Here is a 19,419-nt window from a genome sequence, read left to right on the forward strand (position 1 = left end):
GTCAAGAATGGACTCGCTGCAATGCATCATCCATCACACGACAAAAGTGCGGCATAAATGAGTCCAAACAATCCGACTGAGAGTGTCAGATTTTAAGGGTTGAGGTGGCCAGGCAGAGAGATACACAACAGATAAAGAGTATTTGAGGTGGTAGTAATATTTCAAATAATAGCAGCAACTCATGATAAAAATCACATACAGATTCAAAAGATACTCATTCATAAATCCTAAGAAAAACACATCAGTTCATCTGACTCACCATCACACAAACAGAGCAGCACCCAACAACCAAACTGATGTGGTCATGTTGTGGTGATTTGGCTCCACTGACTGACTGCATTGTTTCTTCATGACATGAAATGACATGAGATTCATGTGGATGTTACTTAGATCCTTGATTACATGTTTGATTAAGATTATTTGGATCTGAAAAGTGAAGAGCAAAATTTTCCAGTCTGTTCCTTGCAGACACATCTTCACCTTCGTACGCCTTACTGTTCTTACTGATTTTAATGCTGTAAATCAATCTGGCTGCATGACGGCAAAATCACTCAGATTTAATGGTGTAAATTAATTCTGCAGGATTGTGATAGAAAATATGTGATGAAATAAAGTAATAAGTTCACATAAACCCACAACAGAGTAACTCACAAGTGTTGACTGTAAAGGTAATAGATTCTATTTTAGGAGATTTAATGAAAATATCACAATATCTGGAAACACTGAGGTCACTTTAAACTTAGAACAGAACAGACTCGCTGCACTAAAAGTGTGTGAATGATAGGAATATCACGAGGAGATACAAAAGCAAAGATGCTAAAAATGTCATATACTGAGGGACAAACTACTTTGAATCTCATTACAGACATATTTTAGAGGTAGAAATACCCCCCCAAAATACAAAAAAAATTTCTCCAACCACACACAGAACGAGGATCACTACTAGAATATTGTTTTGCTCATAAATTCAGTGCTGCAGTCGCCGAGGGTGGTATACAATATAAAGAAGAACTTAATATATAATAAGAACTTCATGGCGGGTGCTTTATAACGAGATAAGAGGAATTAAGTTTTCTTTTACAAATAATGTCAAATTATTACAGAAGGCAAACATATTTTAGTATAGCAAAGATCGAAAAATAAGTAAAAGCTTCTCTGACCTTTAAAATATAAAAATGCATACTGGATATAAAATGTTATTATAAATAAATAATGTTTGCATTTGTTTGCCATCGAATAGAAATATCACCACAATAAACCATCTGTTCTTTTGCTACAAACTACGAGTCCCTATTGAATTTTATATCATCAACATTATTAAATTGTAACAGAATAATAACATTAATGTAAAGTGATATGATTTAATCCAAAGTGTTTTGTCAGTGAAGAACTGGGAAACTTGGGAAACTTTAAGAAAAATAAATAGATTAGACAGCAGCGTGTTTGAAGTTGTGCAACAAAAACATCTGGATTGAAACCACATCTGGCCTACCGCCTGCGTTTCTGTACGATGTCGATGGGCCGGTTGACGGCGCACGGTGACCCGCAGATATTCCCGCTCCGCACTTTGAAGTAGCGGTCCTGGACCGTGGAGTTCACGTACACGCAGTTGGTCGGTAAACTCATGTCTGTGGCTCGTGTTTGTCTCCCTTCTCTCTGATCTGTTCTCCACTAGTTGTCCTCCTTCTCCTCCCCCGGGCGCTCCTCTGCTCCTCGGCTCCTGTGCGCTCTCTCCTCTCCCTTTATGCCGCACCAGGTTCCCACTGACGCGCGGCCGGACGAAGGAAAGTCCTCCATGTCTCCAATCCAACGCGAGGAGAGAGTGAAGACGGGGGGAGGGGAGGAAGGGAATCAAAGCAGAGTGTGGGCTTTAAGGAGTAATTTCCTCTGCGACATGCTGCTGTTTCATGCGCTGGAACACCGAGAGCTGAATGTGAGTTGCTGGTTTCAAATCCACATTGAGGAGCTCAGTGCTGAACTCCCACTCTTTTCTGGAGACGCACTCCTCCCGCCCTCCCTCCGTCTCTCTATGGCTCTTTCTGTGTGTCTCCTCCTTCTGGGCACATGGAGGCTTTAAAAAAGAAATGAGCCATGTGCGTGTGCATGTACAGTATGTGTGGGTTAGAGTGGCGGACAGATAGGGGTATATATATAGCTGTAAAGTTATACACTATTGTGTATACTGTAGAACTTTCTTCTTACTGATGCTTCTGTTGTGTTTCTTTAAAGTTTTTTCTTAGTTAATAATCTTTACGATCTTTTCATCCTATTGAATTCCAACCTGACAAATTATCACCTTGTGCTTTTAAGAGCAGGTGTAATTGTATAATTCCTCGAGTCCAGTCTGAGCTTCAGCCTGCAGTAGCTCCAGCAGAGGAGAACCCGCCAGTCTCACCACATGGACTGATGGACTCACTGGGCCCGATGATCTCACCGACTGGCTGGCCCGCTGCTGTCGACATCACAGGCAAATATTTGTCTTTTGAGACACTGGGCCGGAGGCTGAGTCGGACGTGCTAGCAGGCACATGGGACCGGAGGTGGAGGAGCAGGGGGCTTTAAAATGTGAGACATTTTTGTAAGAAATGGTCGGTCAAAGATCCAACCAGACGTGGTGACACGGTGATTACGGGAAGTCTGATTTTCAGAAACTTGCTGGAGTTGTTCGTCATGATGTAGACTGATGAATGATTGGATTTTCATGTGAATCGTATATATAGTTCTTGTCCATGTACTTTCATTCCATTCAGCACATGGATTTGATTTCATTTCCCCAGACTTCGAGCGCACAACGTTTTTATAGACTTCGCCTCAATTTGATTTAAAAAGCGAGCTGTTCCAACTATAATCTGCTATTGACTGATTTTTATATCAACTGGGTGACATCACAGACTAGGCTCAGCTTCTCTAATTTCCACACCGATATTGCGGTCGGCTGAGTGTCAGCCTTGGAACTACAGTGATGCCTCAGATGTTCACAAATATGAAAAAAAAATTCCCGGCCATGTGGCAACATGTTTATGGAGACAAGAGAGGTTCACTTTCCGTCTTATTAAAGTATTATCCTGAGCGAGACTGTGTGACTGTAATCATGACTGACCTCCATCTTACCTTCAGTGGAAGTGGGTCAGCCGCAAATCATGTTTTCCCTCTAAACGAGAACAGTCTGCTGTCACGTCCACACTTTGATGCACTACCCTCATTCATAAACAAGACGCAGAGGATCGGTCGTCACTCTGTGGCTTTCATCTTCGAGGAGGCAATCGATAGTTTTACACTTACAGGTGCTGATTCTCACCTGAGACACTTCACAGTCAGCTTCTGTGCACGCTGTCAGTCAAAAGTCAATGAAGACGACAGAGCTACATGTGAAATGCATTCAATCTCCACACAATCACAAACAGAAACACCGACCAGGTACAGCTTTAGGAGATTCAAACACCCACCAGGAACACGCTCGACTTTCTTTTTAAAACGCGTCCACAACCTTCACTTTCGTTCGGTAAGCTCTTTGTAATAGCACCCATATTCCTGCAACACCAAAAACCACGGTTCTCCAAATCCATACAACCCATTCAGACTGAACGGCAATCCACCATCCTATTCTGTGTCTTTGCAGGTCCACCAGATTCAGCATGGCTCCTGCAGAATATGAGATTTACCACTTTGAGATTTACCACTTTGAGATTTCAACCCAGCCTTCTGACGTACAGTATTCCTGTGAGCTTGTGTAGTTTAAAACCCAGGACCACCAAGGCCTCTCCACCTGCCTCCCGTCTGCCACTGAATCATTCCACCGAATGGCAGCTCACACGCCGGCAACCGTCCAATGTTTGATATGAATGAGGGAGACCAGGCCCAGTGTGGCTCCATGTTTCCTTACGCTTTCAAATCGCGGTGATATACTGTATAAATAATCTTAAATCACTTTAACTTGACAGACTCTTAACAGGTGTTACTGCCCTGACAGCAAATGCAAACTCTTCCAACATAAAAAGGTGGCGACTCACAATTTTTCAACATCCAGATTTATGTTGAGAAGAAGGAAATGCAAGTGATAATAACTAACATGGTGTTTAAACCTCTCAAAGACAGACAGAGAAAGCACAGAGATACCCTGGTGGATAGTAACACACACTGTCACACCTCTCTACGCCACTCTCTCTTAGCAGACATTTTTAATACCCAGAAACACGACATAAACAATATTTTTTTGGCTCATCGCGCTGTCCTTTGCTGGTCCAAATGAGGTATTTGTAGCTAAATTAAAACCTTTCGGACTCCTCCCGCCAATGCTCTCCTCCGTCCTTGTACAACGTGCTCAGGTTGGGCCTCGAAACAGATGCCGGGGTGGACATTTGCTAGAGAATGAGGTGTTTGTGCGGCCGCTGTGTAACCAAATCCACCGGCCAAATGACTGCTGCGGCCCAGCTGGCTGCTGGCTCCGATGACAACATTACGTCTGCTAATGAGAATAAGCTGCGAGGGAGGAGGGTGTGTGTGTGTGTGTGTGTGTGTGTGTGTGTGTGTGTGTGTGTGTGTGTGTGTGTGTGTGTGTGTGTGTGTGTGTGCGTGCGTGTGTGTGCGCGCGTATGCGTGTGTGTGTGCGTGTGTGTCTGGGAGTGTGATAAAATGTTTGCGTGTGTCTGCAAGTTTATACTGCAACAGAATTTCAGAATAAAGTCAGTCTGACGGTGATGTGACGAGAGTTCACAGGTCAGAAGTGTCATTAATTCATTTGACTGATACATTCTGTGCTTTTCATCGCAGCCTTATTTGCGTAAGTGTTTTCTGTGCTTTATAGTTCTGCATTACACAACTCCACAGCCGGCTTCAGCATCAATAAACAGTCTGTTGCAGCTCATCACTGAACATAAACAGTTCAATGAGGCAACAGGATTTCAGGTCCTGGACTTAAAAAGGCATGAGAGATCTTCATTTTGAAGACGATTCTGTACATAAGGCTGACTGTACTTCCTGTTTACTTTACTTATCGTGGCTGATTCAACAGAGCCATGCTGATCAAGCAAAATAACATCAATAAAGCCTGACAGGAAACACTGCTTCTGACCCTTTTTTAGTACAAGACATTTTTAATGATACTGGGAGTTTTATGGTAATGCATATTATACCTATCCTCTTTTTAAGATCTAAAAGGTCTTTTTAGATCACAATAAACAAGGTTATCTAAAGATAAAAGACACAGCATTTTGTTGCAGTCAGGGTTGGAAAACATTGAGCCTGTGCCTTTAATAATGCTTCGTAATTAAGTCCTGAATGTATCCTGGAGTTTCTCTTCCACTAAACATGTCTGTTAGTGCCTTACAGAGTCTGGCGCCACCTTGTGGAACAATCTGTGTGGTGACACATTGAAGCTGAGTGCCAACACCCTAACATAACATTTAAGAAGACAGGAGGAACTACATTAATACCGCAGAATGACTGATGCAATCTTACAGTAGTTTCGAGGCAGCGTGTCGTGGCTTTAAGAGGAACTATCATGATCTGAAGCTACTTTTACATTCAACAGTCAGCCATGCTGGTTGCAGCCGAGTTCACTCACATTCATGTGTATCAGAATGTCTTATTTCACCGTCTGTTCATTTTGTTGGCATTTTATTAATTTCAATTTTACTTGACCAAGAGGGTGACCGGATTGCAGCATTTTCAACATGTGCTGAATAAATATGAATCAGAAAATGTAGGAAATATGCAGGTGAAGTCAGAGTGCGACTGATTCGGTCGAGGTGACTGCCCAGCAGAGGTCGCTCTCTGCCTCAGAGCTTCACACTGCAGAGAAACAAACACACACACAGCTATGAAAACAATGCAAGGCAAGAGGACAAGGCATTCATTAACACAGCTGACAATAGAAACTGCAATCATTTAAAAGGGTCGCTGTCACGATAACTACTGTACCCCTGCTCTGAAACGATGGTGAAGGAAAGGGATGCTGAGTAAAGTGAAATGTTTCAGTTGTAAAGAATGAAACCTGCACAGACTTCTCCTTTTCCTGCATTAAAGCTTCAACAAATATCACATCTCCACTCGAAGACCTAAAGTGACACAAGCCTAAACCTCTCCCAGTTGCTTTGTCAGGGCTGCCTGGTAAAACACAACATCTCATTTGACCCCAAAGTACCAACTGCAACTCTGTGGTGGAACAATCAATATGGATTTTGGGACGGGTGGCTGTTGCAGGTTGTGTGTGTGTGTGTGTGTGTGTGCGTGCGTGCGTGCGTGCGTGCACACAAGAAATGAGACACACGTGTCACATTCACGTGTGGTGTGCAGCCAAGCTGGCGGGGCTGGGGAACTATTTCTGGCACGAAAGTTTTATTTTGGGGGTCTGTTGTGTTATTGTTGCCCCAACCCCCGACCCCTAATCTCTGCTGCTCTGCCTGGACTCCGCTGGGCCTGAAACAAGTCTTACTGGGAGCCCACTGGGTGATAAAGCTGGGGCCGGTATGGGACTGAACAGGCTTGCCTTCATTAGGTTGATCTGGGAGTTCACACGTTTTTAATCTGTAAATAATCTGATTCTATTATTTGCCAGCGGAAGTCACTCTGACAATTAGCCAAAGCATGTCGTAGTAATATTAACAAATTTCCCCAATATTCCTGACTTTTAAAGCCTTTTTAGGTACTGTGGCTCCTTCAGTTGTATCGGCCTCTGTATGTTGATTATATTAATCTGTTGCCTCTGACATTTGGCTGAACTACTTAGACTGGGACTTTTTAAAGTTGTGTGCATGGTGCCAGTAAACTGTAAATGAATTGTCCCTGTTCAATAAAGTTGTCTGAATTTGAATCAGCTCCCCATCAACAGACAGACTTTATGTCTTTGGCAGAGGAGCAAAGTTGCCAGATAACGTTAACATTTCACACAACCACAGGATCTCTTCGGCGTGACCTGGTAACCCGAAGCTGCTCACTTGAAGAAAAAGAAAAAGGTTCAGGTGGCTGCTGTTCCCTGTCGGTCACTTAGTGTCACTTCAGACAGGATTTCAGAAGAGAGAGTAAAAGAGAGAGGGTCCGCTTGCAGCTGTGAAGCACACTTCTCCTACAAGAACAAGGACTTCTCTTTATCACTGGCTCTAACAGTTAGAGGGAAATCAAGACCAAATTATCCACTGTTTGATCGTAATAATCTCCTGACTTGGCAGTTTTTTGAGCACAATCAAACCTGTGACTGTCTCTGATATTAAAAAGATAACTGTTCTCTTTATTTTGGAGTGATTAAAAACACTGAGTTGGATTCAGGGGGAATGAAGTAGGGGCTGCTACCTTCAAATACATAATTACAACACGGAAAATAGCAAAAACGCTCCCTGATAAATCTGCCATGCCACCAAAAGCTTTACTGGTACAGAGACACTTTATATTAGAAATACTTCATGTTTTCTAAAATTCATACTTTTGCTGTCATTATAAATTATATTTAGTGTACAATTACTAGCAGCTGTAATGACTTTTGTGTCAAATATCATGTTTCTAAAATGCACATTTCAGTTCACAAACACGAAGGCAACAATATGAGGAAACATATACAGTAAATAAGATCTACTTCAGCTTCATCAGGCGTGAGGACAGTTCGATTATTCTTAGTTTCCTGCCTCTTTAACTTCGGTTCTTGCCGCGGGCGATGGCAGCGAAGGTGTGGCATTGTGTTTGTGGCCGTTCCGGGATGAGGTGTGGGAGGCTGAGTCAAACACTGACCCGGCAGCAGAGTGGAGAGCTGGGCGGTGCCTATCGATCCAACCCCCCGTTTAATATTTACCAAGACGGTAGACAGGAACAGACATGAACACACGAGCGAGAACACACACAAAACACAACACAGTGGAATGCACCGAGACAAATTTAAACGCGTATGCGACGAGAACATGCGCAGCCAACTTGGATGTGTTCATAACTTAACACACATGTGCGAGCACACAGAGGGCAATGTGCGATTAGCATCAGCGTAACATGAGTCAGCCCGTCACTGTGACATCAGCAACAAGTGATATCCGAAATACCCTCCCACTGCTCGTGTCAACAAGAACTGTTATTCACAAAGTGCTGTACTGACATTTATATAAATGCAAACCGTGCTGCGTGTGCATCTGTTTTTCAACTGCTCGAGCAGAAACATCTCCAGATGGTCCAACACTCATTTCAGAGCTCAGTTTTTATCGGGGTCATTGTGCTGAAAAAAATGTCTCTGGGAAACTTTTGGCAAAAACAGGAAGTCTGTTAACTGAAACTTGCCACAAACCAAAAACATGCTTCCTCTCAAAAGCTGTCGGGTAAAATGCCAGCAAACTGAAAATAGTGCAACTCAAGAACTGCTGAGCGGCACGCATCAAACCATCGAACCATCGAACCATCACACAGCTCTCAGACGTTCATTAGCAAGACCTCTAAACTCAGTATTATGACATTTTCCTGCCAGATCTTCTTCACTCTGGTGAAAATACTCCATGATTAATCCTATTCACCTGCCATGACTATTTCTGAACACATGCTGCAGCTCCTGGCTTGTAATTCCTGCTGTTGTCAAAATCCAAGTCATAATTAAAAGTGGGAAACTCGTATTTTTCTCCTGAAGCTGTAATCTATCCGAAACATGGAACAAGAGCCTGGAAACCAAACAAACCCGATTGCCTGGTGTCAGCCAAAGTCATTATTTCAAGGTAATTAAATGCAAATTTAAACGATATGAAGTCACATACTCAGTATGCAGTTCATTTAAACCTCACAACCCTGCAATCACAAACTCACACTTTGATTCTGCAGGCTGGCAATCAGTCCTGACACAAAACTATATTTTATTTACACTTTTAAACATCAGGGAAGAAGTCTGTGTACAGTTTGCAGCTGATGTGCTATCCATCTCTGTGCTATCAGTGACAGATATTTTTTTTATACTATTATTAAAGTAAAATCACTGGAGCTTCATTTGCGTTTGGTTGATAAATAACCCCCTACATTCTGCTTTCTATGGATATTGCCTGAATAGTCAACAGTGGTCTGTGAGCCATGTGCTCAGCAGCTGATAAACACTCCCTCTTGTGAACATGTGGTGAAAAGATGCAGGATGCAGAGTTTAGGAACGTACCCCAAGCACGAGTGTCTCCGACCGTGTCCGAAACCAGTCGGCGCCACTTTCCTTGTAAGTCGGAGGTCTTTGTTCATTGTCCCTTCTACTCCTGACTCATATGAGACAATTTGGGCTGCAATGAAAATAAACTGCACATCTGATCCGAGCCTCTTGCGGCAGTTCTTGAACTTCACGACTCAGCTGTTTTTCCTCCCATGAAGCACCAGGGGGTTCTGGATGGACTCCATGTGGTTTTGTAAACCAAAACACCAAAGGTTTCCAGGTGAGAGGCAGAAATGAAAAAAACAACAACCTGATATCACAAAGAGAGCAGAAGTGATTAACCTTTAGTGCCTCCGGATGCAGGGAAAACCATTGCGAAATGTTGCAGAGATCCTCCACTGAGGTCCCAGACAAGCCTCGACAGGGTTGACAGGAGTTTTATTTTCAATTAGTCTCCAGAAGGATGAAGCAGAACAGCAGCCGTTTCAACTAAAGTCTCGGCTGCATTGAAGGATTTTCCACAGTTGTCTCCCCTCTCTCTCATTGGCTTTTTGTTGTAAATACCCCAAGCTAATCCCAGACGTGGCACTGACTACATTCCTGAAGGGGTTTTCAGCAGCACAGCTCCAAAATGTCCAGGAAAAAAACAGCAGATCAGGAGAGAAATTTAAAAACATTTATGGCAGCTTTGTTACTCCACTTCGCTGTCAGTCACTCGCTCAGTGTGTTCGCAGGAAAGGAGAAGCGTTGACTTGTTGCTGTGAGCGGTGACACTGCAGGGGAGCATCAGCGAGGGTTGACCTCTTCCTCTGGCAGAGTTGAGAGCTCGCCGAGTCCCCTGAGGTCGCTGCGGGAGCTGAGGACGGCTCACCATTTGCTCAAGGGCCGTCAAGGATTCTGTTCCGTACCGGATACCCAAGTGCCGAGACCGATGTGCAAAAGCTCAACTTAAAAAGTATCAAGTTACAAAATTATTTTCTTTACAGCCACTCTTTCAGATCTCCAAATCAAACCCCAAAGCAGCAGATTGCTGACTCTTCCCAAGTTCCGCGAGGATGAAAAACCTCCCACATTTAGATACAGAAGAGGATTTTGGTGTGTCCTAACTTGTCAAAAGGAGATCTGCTTCCACTGTGTGCTGGCGGGTGTTTTTGTGTGTGGCAGGGCTGGCTTGACGCAGCCTTCGTTGACACGTAAGATCAACGTGCCGACTGACCCGATACCCTCTTTCTGCAGCCCTGCAGCTACATAGTTAGAGAAGATATTGTTAGAGCTGGGCAGGGTGGCTTGGGGGTGGGGGTGGTGTGTGTGTGTGTGTGTGTGTGTGTGTGTGTGTGTGTGTGTGTGTGTGTGTGTGTGTGTGTGTGTGTGTGTGTGTGTGTGTGTGTGTGTGTGTGTGGAGGGGGGTGGTGCAGATGAAAGGCATGTGAGAATGAACAGCAAAAAAAAAAAAAAAGGAGACTAGGCAGAAATAAGAGAAACCTGTGTATAAAACATTTCCATCACATCCAATGAATGGAGGCATTGAAGAGTTTCAGTGTCACAAAAATTTTAACAAGCGCTGCAAATCATGATTATTTGCATTACAGATAAACCTGGAGATAATTATTTTGATGCATTAAAAGTTTAGTCTGAGCAATGAGAGGAGAATTTGTCCATTAGAAGTTCCCAGAGGCAAAAGTAACTTTTTCAAATGTTTTGTTTTGTTTGACCAGTTGTCCAAAACCACACAGGAACCAGAGAGAGTTTGGCATGTTGTGCTCGAGCAATTGAGACTAAAACCTGCCACATTAATAGCTCTTAGGACTATATGAAATCTTCTGTACACAAGCCTGTTCCTGCTACTTTCTCACTTCATCTCAGCCACACAGGCAGGACAAAAACGGAAAAAACACTTTTACTGTAACCCCCCCCCCCCCAAAAAAAAAAAAAAAAAAAAAAAAATTGACACAAAGAGCTAAACCCATTACGGAGGAATAAAAATCACTAGACCACTAAAATCCACTAAATTCCCCGTGCTCATAACTTCTTTTTTTTTACAGAGACCACCTGCAGTCGGCCTGTTTTTTCCTGCTCTGACCCTCCATTCGCCACACCTTGTTTTTCTTCATCTGGAATGAGACCTTGGAAAAGCAGATCTAACAACGCTACAATAAAAGCGAGCAGTATTGTCAGGTTGGTGACAGTTTCCTCACCATTAATTCAGCAGCAGTTACTCAGGAATTTAGAAAATGCCTAAATGTACATGAAAGACTCCTGCAGTGTATGTAATTTTGTCAATATCACAAGTGATCTCCCACCAGCTTGCTATGCAATTTACCCGCCGAACAGTGGTTTCGCTCCTAAGTTAGCGTAGGTCCCGCGGTCCCAGTGATGCCATCCCAAGTAGAAATATCACAACTGTTGCATATTTTTCGGAATTACGCGTAATGGCTAGATTTCCATAAACATAGTTTCTGCCATACGAGCCGCCGATTACAGCCTGGCGACCTGCACGAGGTCCACGAGCCGCACATTGAGCACCGCTACCTGACACGAAGCATGGAAATCAGGAAATCAAAAAAATCAAACCACGACTTAAAGAGTCTGCCACGGGGAAAAAGTAGTCCACGCTCATTAACTTTTCACACATCATATGATAATAAGTGAAAGAATAAGAAATGAGATGGTGTTTCAGCCAACAGGCTTTTGACTCGGAGGTGAGATGACACCCCTGCTGGCAACACATACACATCCCAGCAGTGAGATCTCACCAACACACAGATGTTAGAATTATGAGCGTGAAATGACGTCTTCTTTTGTATTGGTTGGGGTAAAAGTAAAGGATGACATCTTCATGCGGCATCACTGCCCTCCCCTGTTTAATGTTCTGGACACTTTCAACACTTTTCCAAATATTTCAAACCTCGGGTCTCGAGTATTTTCTGAGGACTCCGCTGTTGGAGAGCAGTACAACTGGTACACATCACCCGCCACTGGAGATGCAAGGCATTCCAGTAAGGGAGCAGCGTGTAGGGTTTAATGGCATCAAGTGTTGAGGCTGCAGATCACTTCGTCCTCCGCGAACCAAGTGAGTAAGAGAATCTCCGTTGGCTGTAAAACTCATGGAAAACATTAAAAGGCCCTCTTTAGAGCCAGTGTTTGCCTTGTCCCTCCTGAGCTACTGTAGAAACATGGTGGTGTAATATGGCGCTCAGTGGAAGAGGACCTGCTCTCTTTGTAGATTTGAAGGACTCATTCTAGGGCGGATAAAAACACAATGATTCTTAGTTTCAATTGGTTATACACTAATAAAAAAAAAAACATGATCATGGGTATCATAATTCCTTTCTACCAATAGATCCTGCTAAATCTTACACACTGGTCCTTAAATTCATCATCGTCAGCAGCGAGAGCCGATCCTAGTAACGCTATAAGTTGCAAATGTTTTTGCTTCAGACGGAAGGACACAACAGCCACAACAACCACTTCCCTAAATATTACGTGAACGTTGCAAACTAAAAAAAAAAGAAAAAAAGAACAGAATTATCTTCTACTTGCGGTGAGCTTGTTGTCCCGTGGTCGATGTGCAAATGTGAAGTTCCTCATGAGTTAAAGTAAAATTTGAACAAAACCTGACTTACAAGCGTGACGTAAGAATTGAAAACAAAAAAAAGCACCTTTGGATCTGGACCCTTAAGTGGAGCCTTGAGGTGCAACTCTTACATAAGGGCACTTTTTTTTTATATACTTACCAACAGATTTGACTCTTTTATCATTAAACTGCTAATGGATTTCTATTTTTTTTTTAATTTTAATTTTTATTCTTTTGAAACATGTTTAAACAACGTGTGTGAGTGTCTGGTGCTAGATTGGGTCTGCTGTGATCGGCAGTTACGTTGCGGGAGGGTTGGCTTACAATCAAGGCTAGGATTAGGATTATGGACCAGGTGATTGACAGTAAAACAATTTATCACAGGAGCATGCATCCCTCCAAGTGATCTGATATAGCACTAACCGAGTATTAAAGGTGCTCAATGGACTACATTTCCATGTTTCATGATTTTAATTTTCTTATCATATGTCCTAATACCTCTTATCTGCCGTCTGTCAAATATAGGACAAATGTAAGAACAAAATGTTTTTCTTTATAAAATACTACAATGACAAGAAATGACTCTGAACTTTAAACAGTTTAAAGATGTATTCTCTGTCCTCGTCCATTTGCAGTCTTTTATTTTGCTTCTTACATTTGCAGGATTATATTTTATGCCTGGTTTAAACTGAGTTGTGTTTCATATTAAACCTGACGATACTGGGGAAGATGCCTGAGGCCACAGAAGCTGACCACACTGAGACGTTTAAACATGACTCGAGCAGGCAGCACAATGACATCACTAAAATGTCACGATGGATGACATAAACACATCATGTTTACAAGCTGCTTCCTCTACATAGTTACGGGCAGACAGCCAGGCAGGCAAACGGTCCGGGGTATCGGAAAAGAAAGCATGAGTGACATCGATTCAGAGCCTCCGTAATTAAACACTTTGGTGAAATGTGTATTTTACTTTAAAATGTTGGTCTGTTTCGCTACAATATACGGTTTAGTTGTTTATATCGTGGTGATTTATCATAAGATTGCATCATACAACAGATTGTATTTGTTCTACTACATTAATATACTGTAGGTTATATCCTGAGGCAGTGAACCCTATATGATGGTGAGCTTACATAAAATCTGTGAGTCAAAGCCTTCTGGAAGTCGCTCTGTCTTATCGCGCTCCAGAGAGAATACCATGAACATAAAAATCTGCATGATTTTACTCTTTGACACAACCGACAAAGAGACGCCATGTGGCTCACTGTTATTTTTGTTCTGTGCCAGTGTGTTAGATTGGAGAGGAAACTCTTCTCATCAGTTGAATAGGAAATGTGTTGGTCGAGCGGGATGGAGCATTAACTGGATTAATGCGTAGTAATGCTTCTGGAGCCCGTGGTCAGCTCTAAATATGCGACCAAAGTAATTTGAATCGGAATGGTACACAACATCAAATTGTAACTTTAGTAATGCTTTGTCGCTTTATATGTAAATCTTGCACGTGTGCGTAAAACTGACAATGACGTGGGTTCAAATTAAAGCCACAGGAAGAAACCAGCGCTGTTGTTTCAAACACCAACGCTGTTATTTCAAACACCTTGCAGGCACATGAAAGAGATATTGCCAGGCTCATGGTAACAGCATGTTAATACGTCAAATGACGACAACAGTGTGGTGAAAGCTATGGGAAACGTTACTTCTCAGAATTTTTGATGAAACATCTGTCTGTAAGCAACAAAGAAAATGGCAAAATGGCTTTGTCGAATAATTTTAAACACTTGTAGATGTATAAGTTTCTGCTTTCGTGACCCAAAAAATGGTTTTCTGTGTGTGTGTGTGTGTGTGTGTGTGTGTGTGTGTGTGTGTGTGTGTGTGTGTGTGTGTGTGTGTGTGTGTGTGTGTGTGTGTGTGTGTGTGTGTGTGTGTGTGTGTGTGTGTGTTTACAGAGGAGACAGAGAAATGAGGACTTCAGACAGCCATGTGCTTTTCCCTCCATGCAGATTTCTCAGAGTTTCCTCAGTTGCCCCACAGGTCACGCTTATGTGGATGGAAAATCCATTTCCTACATCACTACCCACCACTGCTTTCTCTCTTACTGGCAGGGTGCATTTCTATTTCACAAATTTCGAAAATGACTTCATAAAATCACTTATATCTAAACCTCACCTGTATTTCTGAGATGACTACTAATCTCCCATCCATCAAAACGCAAAAGTGCAGTTCAGCAGATTTATTTTTTATAAACATTCGGGCTCCGTCGTAACTCGAACAGTCAGCCTGATCTGTTCTGACGTAAAAGAGACACAGGCTGCCTGTTTTCAGTCATGAGCATTATGCGTCAGTCCTGTGTTTACTGTGGTGAGCTGTCTCAAATCCACCTCGGCTTTGTCTCTGCTAAACAGAAACCTCAGGTCAGAGAGCAGTCCCTCTGCTGGCACACCCCGCCTCCCTCCTCAACATTATATGACCTGTGCCTGTTGAACACCTTAGGCACAGAACAAGACCCTCTCTTTCACTGCAGGAACAAAGAGGTCCATTGAGTCGACACCGATCCCGACGTCAACAAAATCATGGTTTCCCACAGTTACCTTCTCATCAGACAATGGGGCTTTTTTAATGCCAAAGCCATCCCATGACACGCGTTTTGATGACGTGAAAAAGCAGCTTCTGTATTAGTGACATTGTGCCCCATTACCTATCAGCTCCTGACACAAATCCATGCACTAGGGTTTACTGGAGTTCAGCAGGGTCAGAGACTGAAAATTACCTCTCGAATTCATTGTTATCCTAAACATTTCAAGTGCTCAAGATAAAGTCCCATACAGTAAATCCTAATCGTGTAATATCCATGCCAGAGGATGGTAATTATCAACACTACCTGGGTGTGTGTGCCAGGGTGAAGCGGCGCTGCAGAGCGATGCTGCGGTTCACGAGGAGCTTGCGGAACAGCAGCGGAGAGTGTCGGGGGGAGTTACGTGGAGAGTCGCAGGGGGACATCCTCGGGGATCCGCGGGGCGAGCCGGACTGCGACCGCGGCCTCAGCTTGATGGGCTGAGTGCTGCTGACTGGGAAGGAACCAGCCTCCTCCGGGCTTCTGGAGAGGGCCTCACTCATGCTGCCGTGTTAGGGTTCAACAAAACTTTCACGCTCTTCTCTTGTGCAGCCTTCTTATTCCCGACAGGTAGTCCGAGTGGTCCATCTCAGAGGAGCGGCATTCTTCAGGAGGAATACATCAAATAACTCTCATTCCGATGATGCTGTCACACTCAGAGACACGTACGGGAGTCTCTAAATTCTTCTTCAGATCCACTTTTACTTTACAGCTTGTGAATCGTTAATACCTCCCATACAGAGCCATCTGCAAGCCCCGTTGATGGACAAGGACACGAGTGCGGGAGTGAGCCTTCCCCTCAGCGGTAAGCTCTGTTTACATAGCAGTGGGCTCTGCCTAAATATGGCCAGGCCTGAATTATAGCGCTGTTAGCTCGTGCCACAGGGGAACGAGCTTGGTCCAGCACTCCCAGTACGCTGGCAACCGGCAGGCGCACCAGTTTACATCTGCCTCCTTCCTCTGCTCATCAGTGCACAAACATTAACCAGTGATTACAGCTAGGACCGTACAGACACATACCAGAGCTGTGGAGCATCGACGGGCCGCAGCCTTGATAGGTTTTCATGATGCTGGTCACTGGGGGCCCCGCCCTGTCTAAAAACAGAGCCTGCTTGAGATAAAAGATAGCAGGAACCCTGGAAATGTCATTTAAACTTACTGCTATCTCAAGTGAACAGTGCTTTCCCAGCAGGGCTGACGGGTGGATGGAAAAACAGAGATCAAGCAGAGTTTCATCTCTGACCCAACGACAGCCGCTGACCCAAACCTCCTCCACCCAAAACAAAAAATTGTGACTTCAGCCAAAAGACACAAGCTGAATCTGTACCTCAACATTTCCCTCGATAAGTAGCACGCTGTAAATACATGTTGCATTGCACAACCTCAGTGAGCCTCAGCGAGCCTCAGCGCACTCTTATCAAACATTGAAACAACGGTGTGTTCAATTTCAGACATGCACACATCATAAAAGATGTTGATCGACAACTTTTATGATCTGTGAATGTCTGAAATAGAACACACTGTTGTTTTAATGTTTGATAACAGGAGTGTTTGTCCGGATTGCGATAGCAGGAAACAAAAGTAAAAATAAGTCTGGGATACTTTGACTATAGTTGTGATTTGAGAGCACATGCTTTTTTTTACCTCTAGGTTAAATTCTCAGTCTCAGATTTACAACCCGCGCATCACAACATAGATCAGGAAAATGGAAATGCAAATCACATGTTGAATCTCAAACATTTTCAGCTGCTTCACCCCCAATATATCTAATCAGTTTAAATCGTACAAAACAAAACTTTATTTTTACTTTTACTTTCTTCTTAAGTGGCTTTGTTGTACTTGTGATGTGTTCATTGCTGCGCTGCTTCTGCGTAGATCCCCTGTCAATCAAACAGTGTGACCGCAGTGTTTTTATGTTGATCAGTTCACAGTTTCTGTTGGTAATGCTCTTTGTCCGTTAAATGATACCAAGTGTTAGATCAGCAAACGTTACGGCTCCTAAGGGCTACCTACAATACAGGTTATATCACTGTAGTAAATAGTTATGTGAGGGGCCTCAGTGTGATTAACACTTCTAACCTACAGTTATTGCCTTTTATATATCCCTCTAATTATATCAAAATAGAATTAATATGTTCATGGCAAATCAAAAAAATAAATCCACTATTAATTATTCACTTTGATATTAGGTTTCTCTTCCTCTGCATCCATTTTAATGAGGCATTAAAGTAGTCTGGGAGGCCGACTGCCAAAGTACTGATTTAACTCAGGAGGGGTCACTGCAGTGACCTCACTAACGAGAACACAGCTGCTGTATGACGTGCTGCCAAATATGACCAGCAGATGGCACCCACACACAAACACACACTGATGCAGGGAAATACACTTGTCTGAAAAAAATGAAAGTCCGGATTACGAAATGCCAAGTTATGAAAAGGAGAAACTCAACTTCAGATAATTTGTCTTCTGATAGCATCAAAAGTGTCACTGCGGTGTTAGAGGCCTCAGAGCGCCTTGAACTTCTGCCCCTGAAAACAGCCCACATCATTTGCTAACACATCACATCTATGACAGAATGGGGTTTGACTTGGAGTTGGAGATGAATTCAAAACATAAAAACTTGTAGACTGCGTGGGCCACCCCGTCAGTCACTATGAGTCAACGGGGAGAAAACACAAGGAGCTGAATCCCGTCTCTTTTCTTTAAGTGACTAATGCTGGGATATGTGCAACTATTAATTCGACTGAGTCACAAACCCTTCCTCCTCACACCGCTGACACCAGATCACGCGCACGCACGCACACACACACGCACACACACACACACACACACACACACACACCAAAGGCGTTAGGCCTCCCAAAAAGCCTTTTGATCATGCTGTTTTATCAATAAAGCTCCAGTATCTGTAGGTGTAAAGGACTTTTAATAAAAAAGGGATGAAAGCAACCTAACCACGTAATTATAATTTAATTTAATCAACACACTTCTGTCTTTGTGAGCTCCTATTGAGCTTCTCTCTCAAGGCAATGTCTTCAATAAAAGACACTTCCTTCGAAAGTTTGTGTTTACTTTCAGCAGTAAAGCGTCGGTGAAGAGTGACCCTCTCAGGAGCCGCGGGGCGGTGCAGTGAAGTCGGAGACAGACTCACGCTTTGACAGTAGGTAGCAGGAGATTTAGTGGTTATTTGATTGTGAATGTGTCAACAAGAGGAGGCGCAGTGGTGCAGTGGTTAGCACTGTCGCCTCACAGCGACGAGGTTCTGGGCTTGAAACCTTTCTGTGTGGAGTTTGCATGTTCTCCCTGTGCCTGTGTGGCTTCTTCCCACCATCTACAGATAACTGGTTAATCATCAGGTTAACTGGTGATTCTACAGCTTGCCCTTAGGTGTGAATGTCTATACAGTATGTGATGGACTGGGTGCACCCTGCCTTTGCCCAAAGTGAGCTGGGATGGGCTCCAGCCGACACATGTCAATCACACCTGGCACAGAGCAAACATAGCTGTGTTTGAAGCCTGATACCTGATTAATTGTTGAATTATTTGTTTAAAAGGACCACCAGAAAACTGATCAGAAGGAGTGGATTTAGTGAATGACACCATAATGAGTTGTGAAAAAAGTTTCTTGACTTTGTATTGAATGAGCGAAGTTGATGCTTTTTGAATGGGAGTCTATTGGAGCCCGAGGTTTTTACCTCCGTGGTAATGCACTTACAGGGCACTTCCACATTGGCTTCACTTTTCAGACCCAGCCGTGCAACATACAGTAGGTCTCTGTAGCCCAGGGATGCCATCAAATGATGTAGATTTATGTGACACATGTTTGTATAACTTGAGCCTGCTTTGAAAAATCCTACTGATGATTTATCTAAAGGCCAGAACAAAGATAAAGTTCTCACTGCTGCTTTTACTGCCACTTACTGCTATAAAATTTGATTTTTTAAAAAAAAAATTTTTTTTTTTTTTTTTTTTTAGTTTCTGGCGGGAAAAGTTCTTATATAGCAAATAAATTATATGTAATAATGATTCATTACTGAGTTGAGCACTTTGCAGAGAGTCTGAGCTCAGACTAAATACAGTAGTGTGCATGTAGGCAGCTTTCTGACTGATGATAGTTCATCAAGGTGACTGAAGTGTTTGA

General features: G+C 43.1%; 1 protein-coding gene and 1 long non-coding RNA gene across 2 annotated transcripts in view; one reads left to right on the forward strand and one right to left on the reverse strand.

The window, feature by feature from the left end:
• Nucleotides 1-19,419, reverse strand: part of pde4cb (phosphodiesterase 4C, cAMP-specific b) — a 75,681-nt gene that overhangs the window by 35,254 nt on the left and 21,008 nt on the right. The gene's annotated exons all lie outside the window — the stretch shown is intronic.
• On the forward strand, nucleotides 8,457-14,701 carry LOC138623083 (uncharacterized). Its single transcript, XR_011311063.1, has 3 exons — nucleotides 8,457-8,677; nucleotides 11,130-11,262; nucleotides 14,614-14,701. It is a non-coding gene; the product is annotated as an uncharacterized lncRNA (long non-coding RNA).

The sequence above is a fragment of the Brachyistius frenatus genome, unplaced genomic scaffold (assembly GCF_029030835.1).
Source record: "Brachyistius frenatus isolate BFR_SWC_R1_liver_20210118 unplaced genomic scaffold, ASM2903083v1 Contig_41, whole genome shotgun sequence".
In the NCBI taxonomy this organism is placed as follows: Eukaryota; Metazoa; Chordata; class Actinopteri; family Embiotocidae; genus Brachyistius; species Brachyistius frenatus.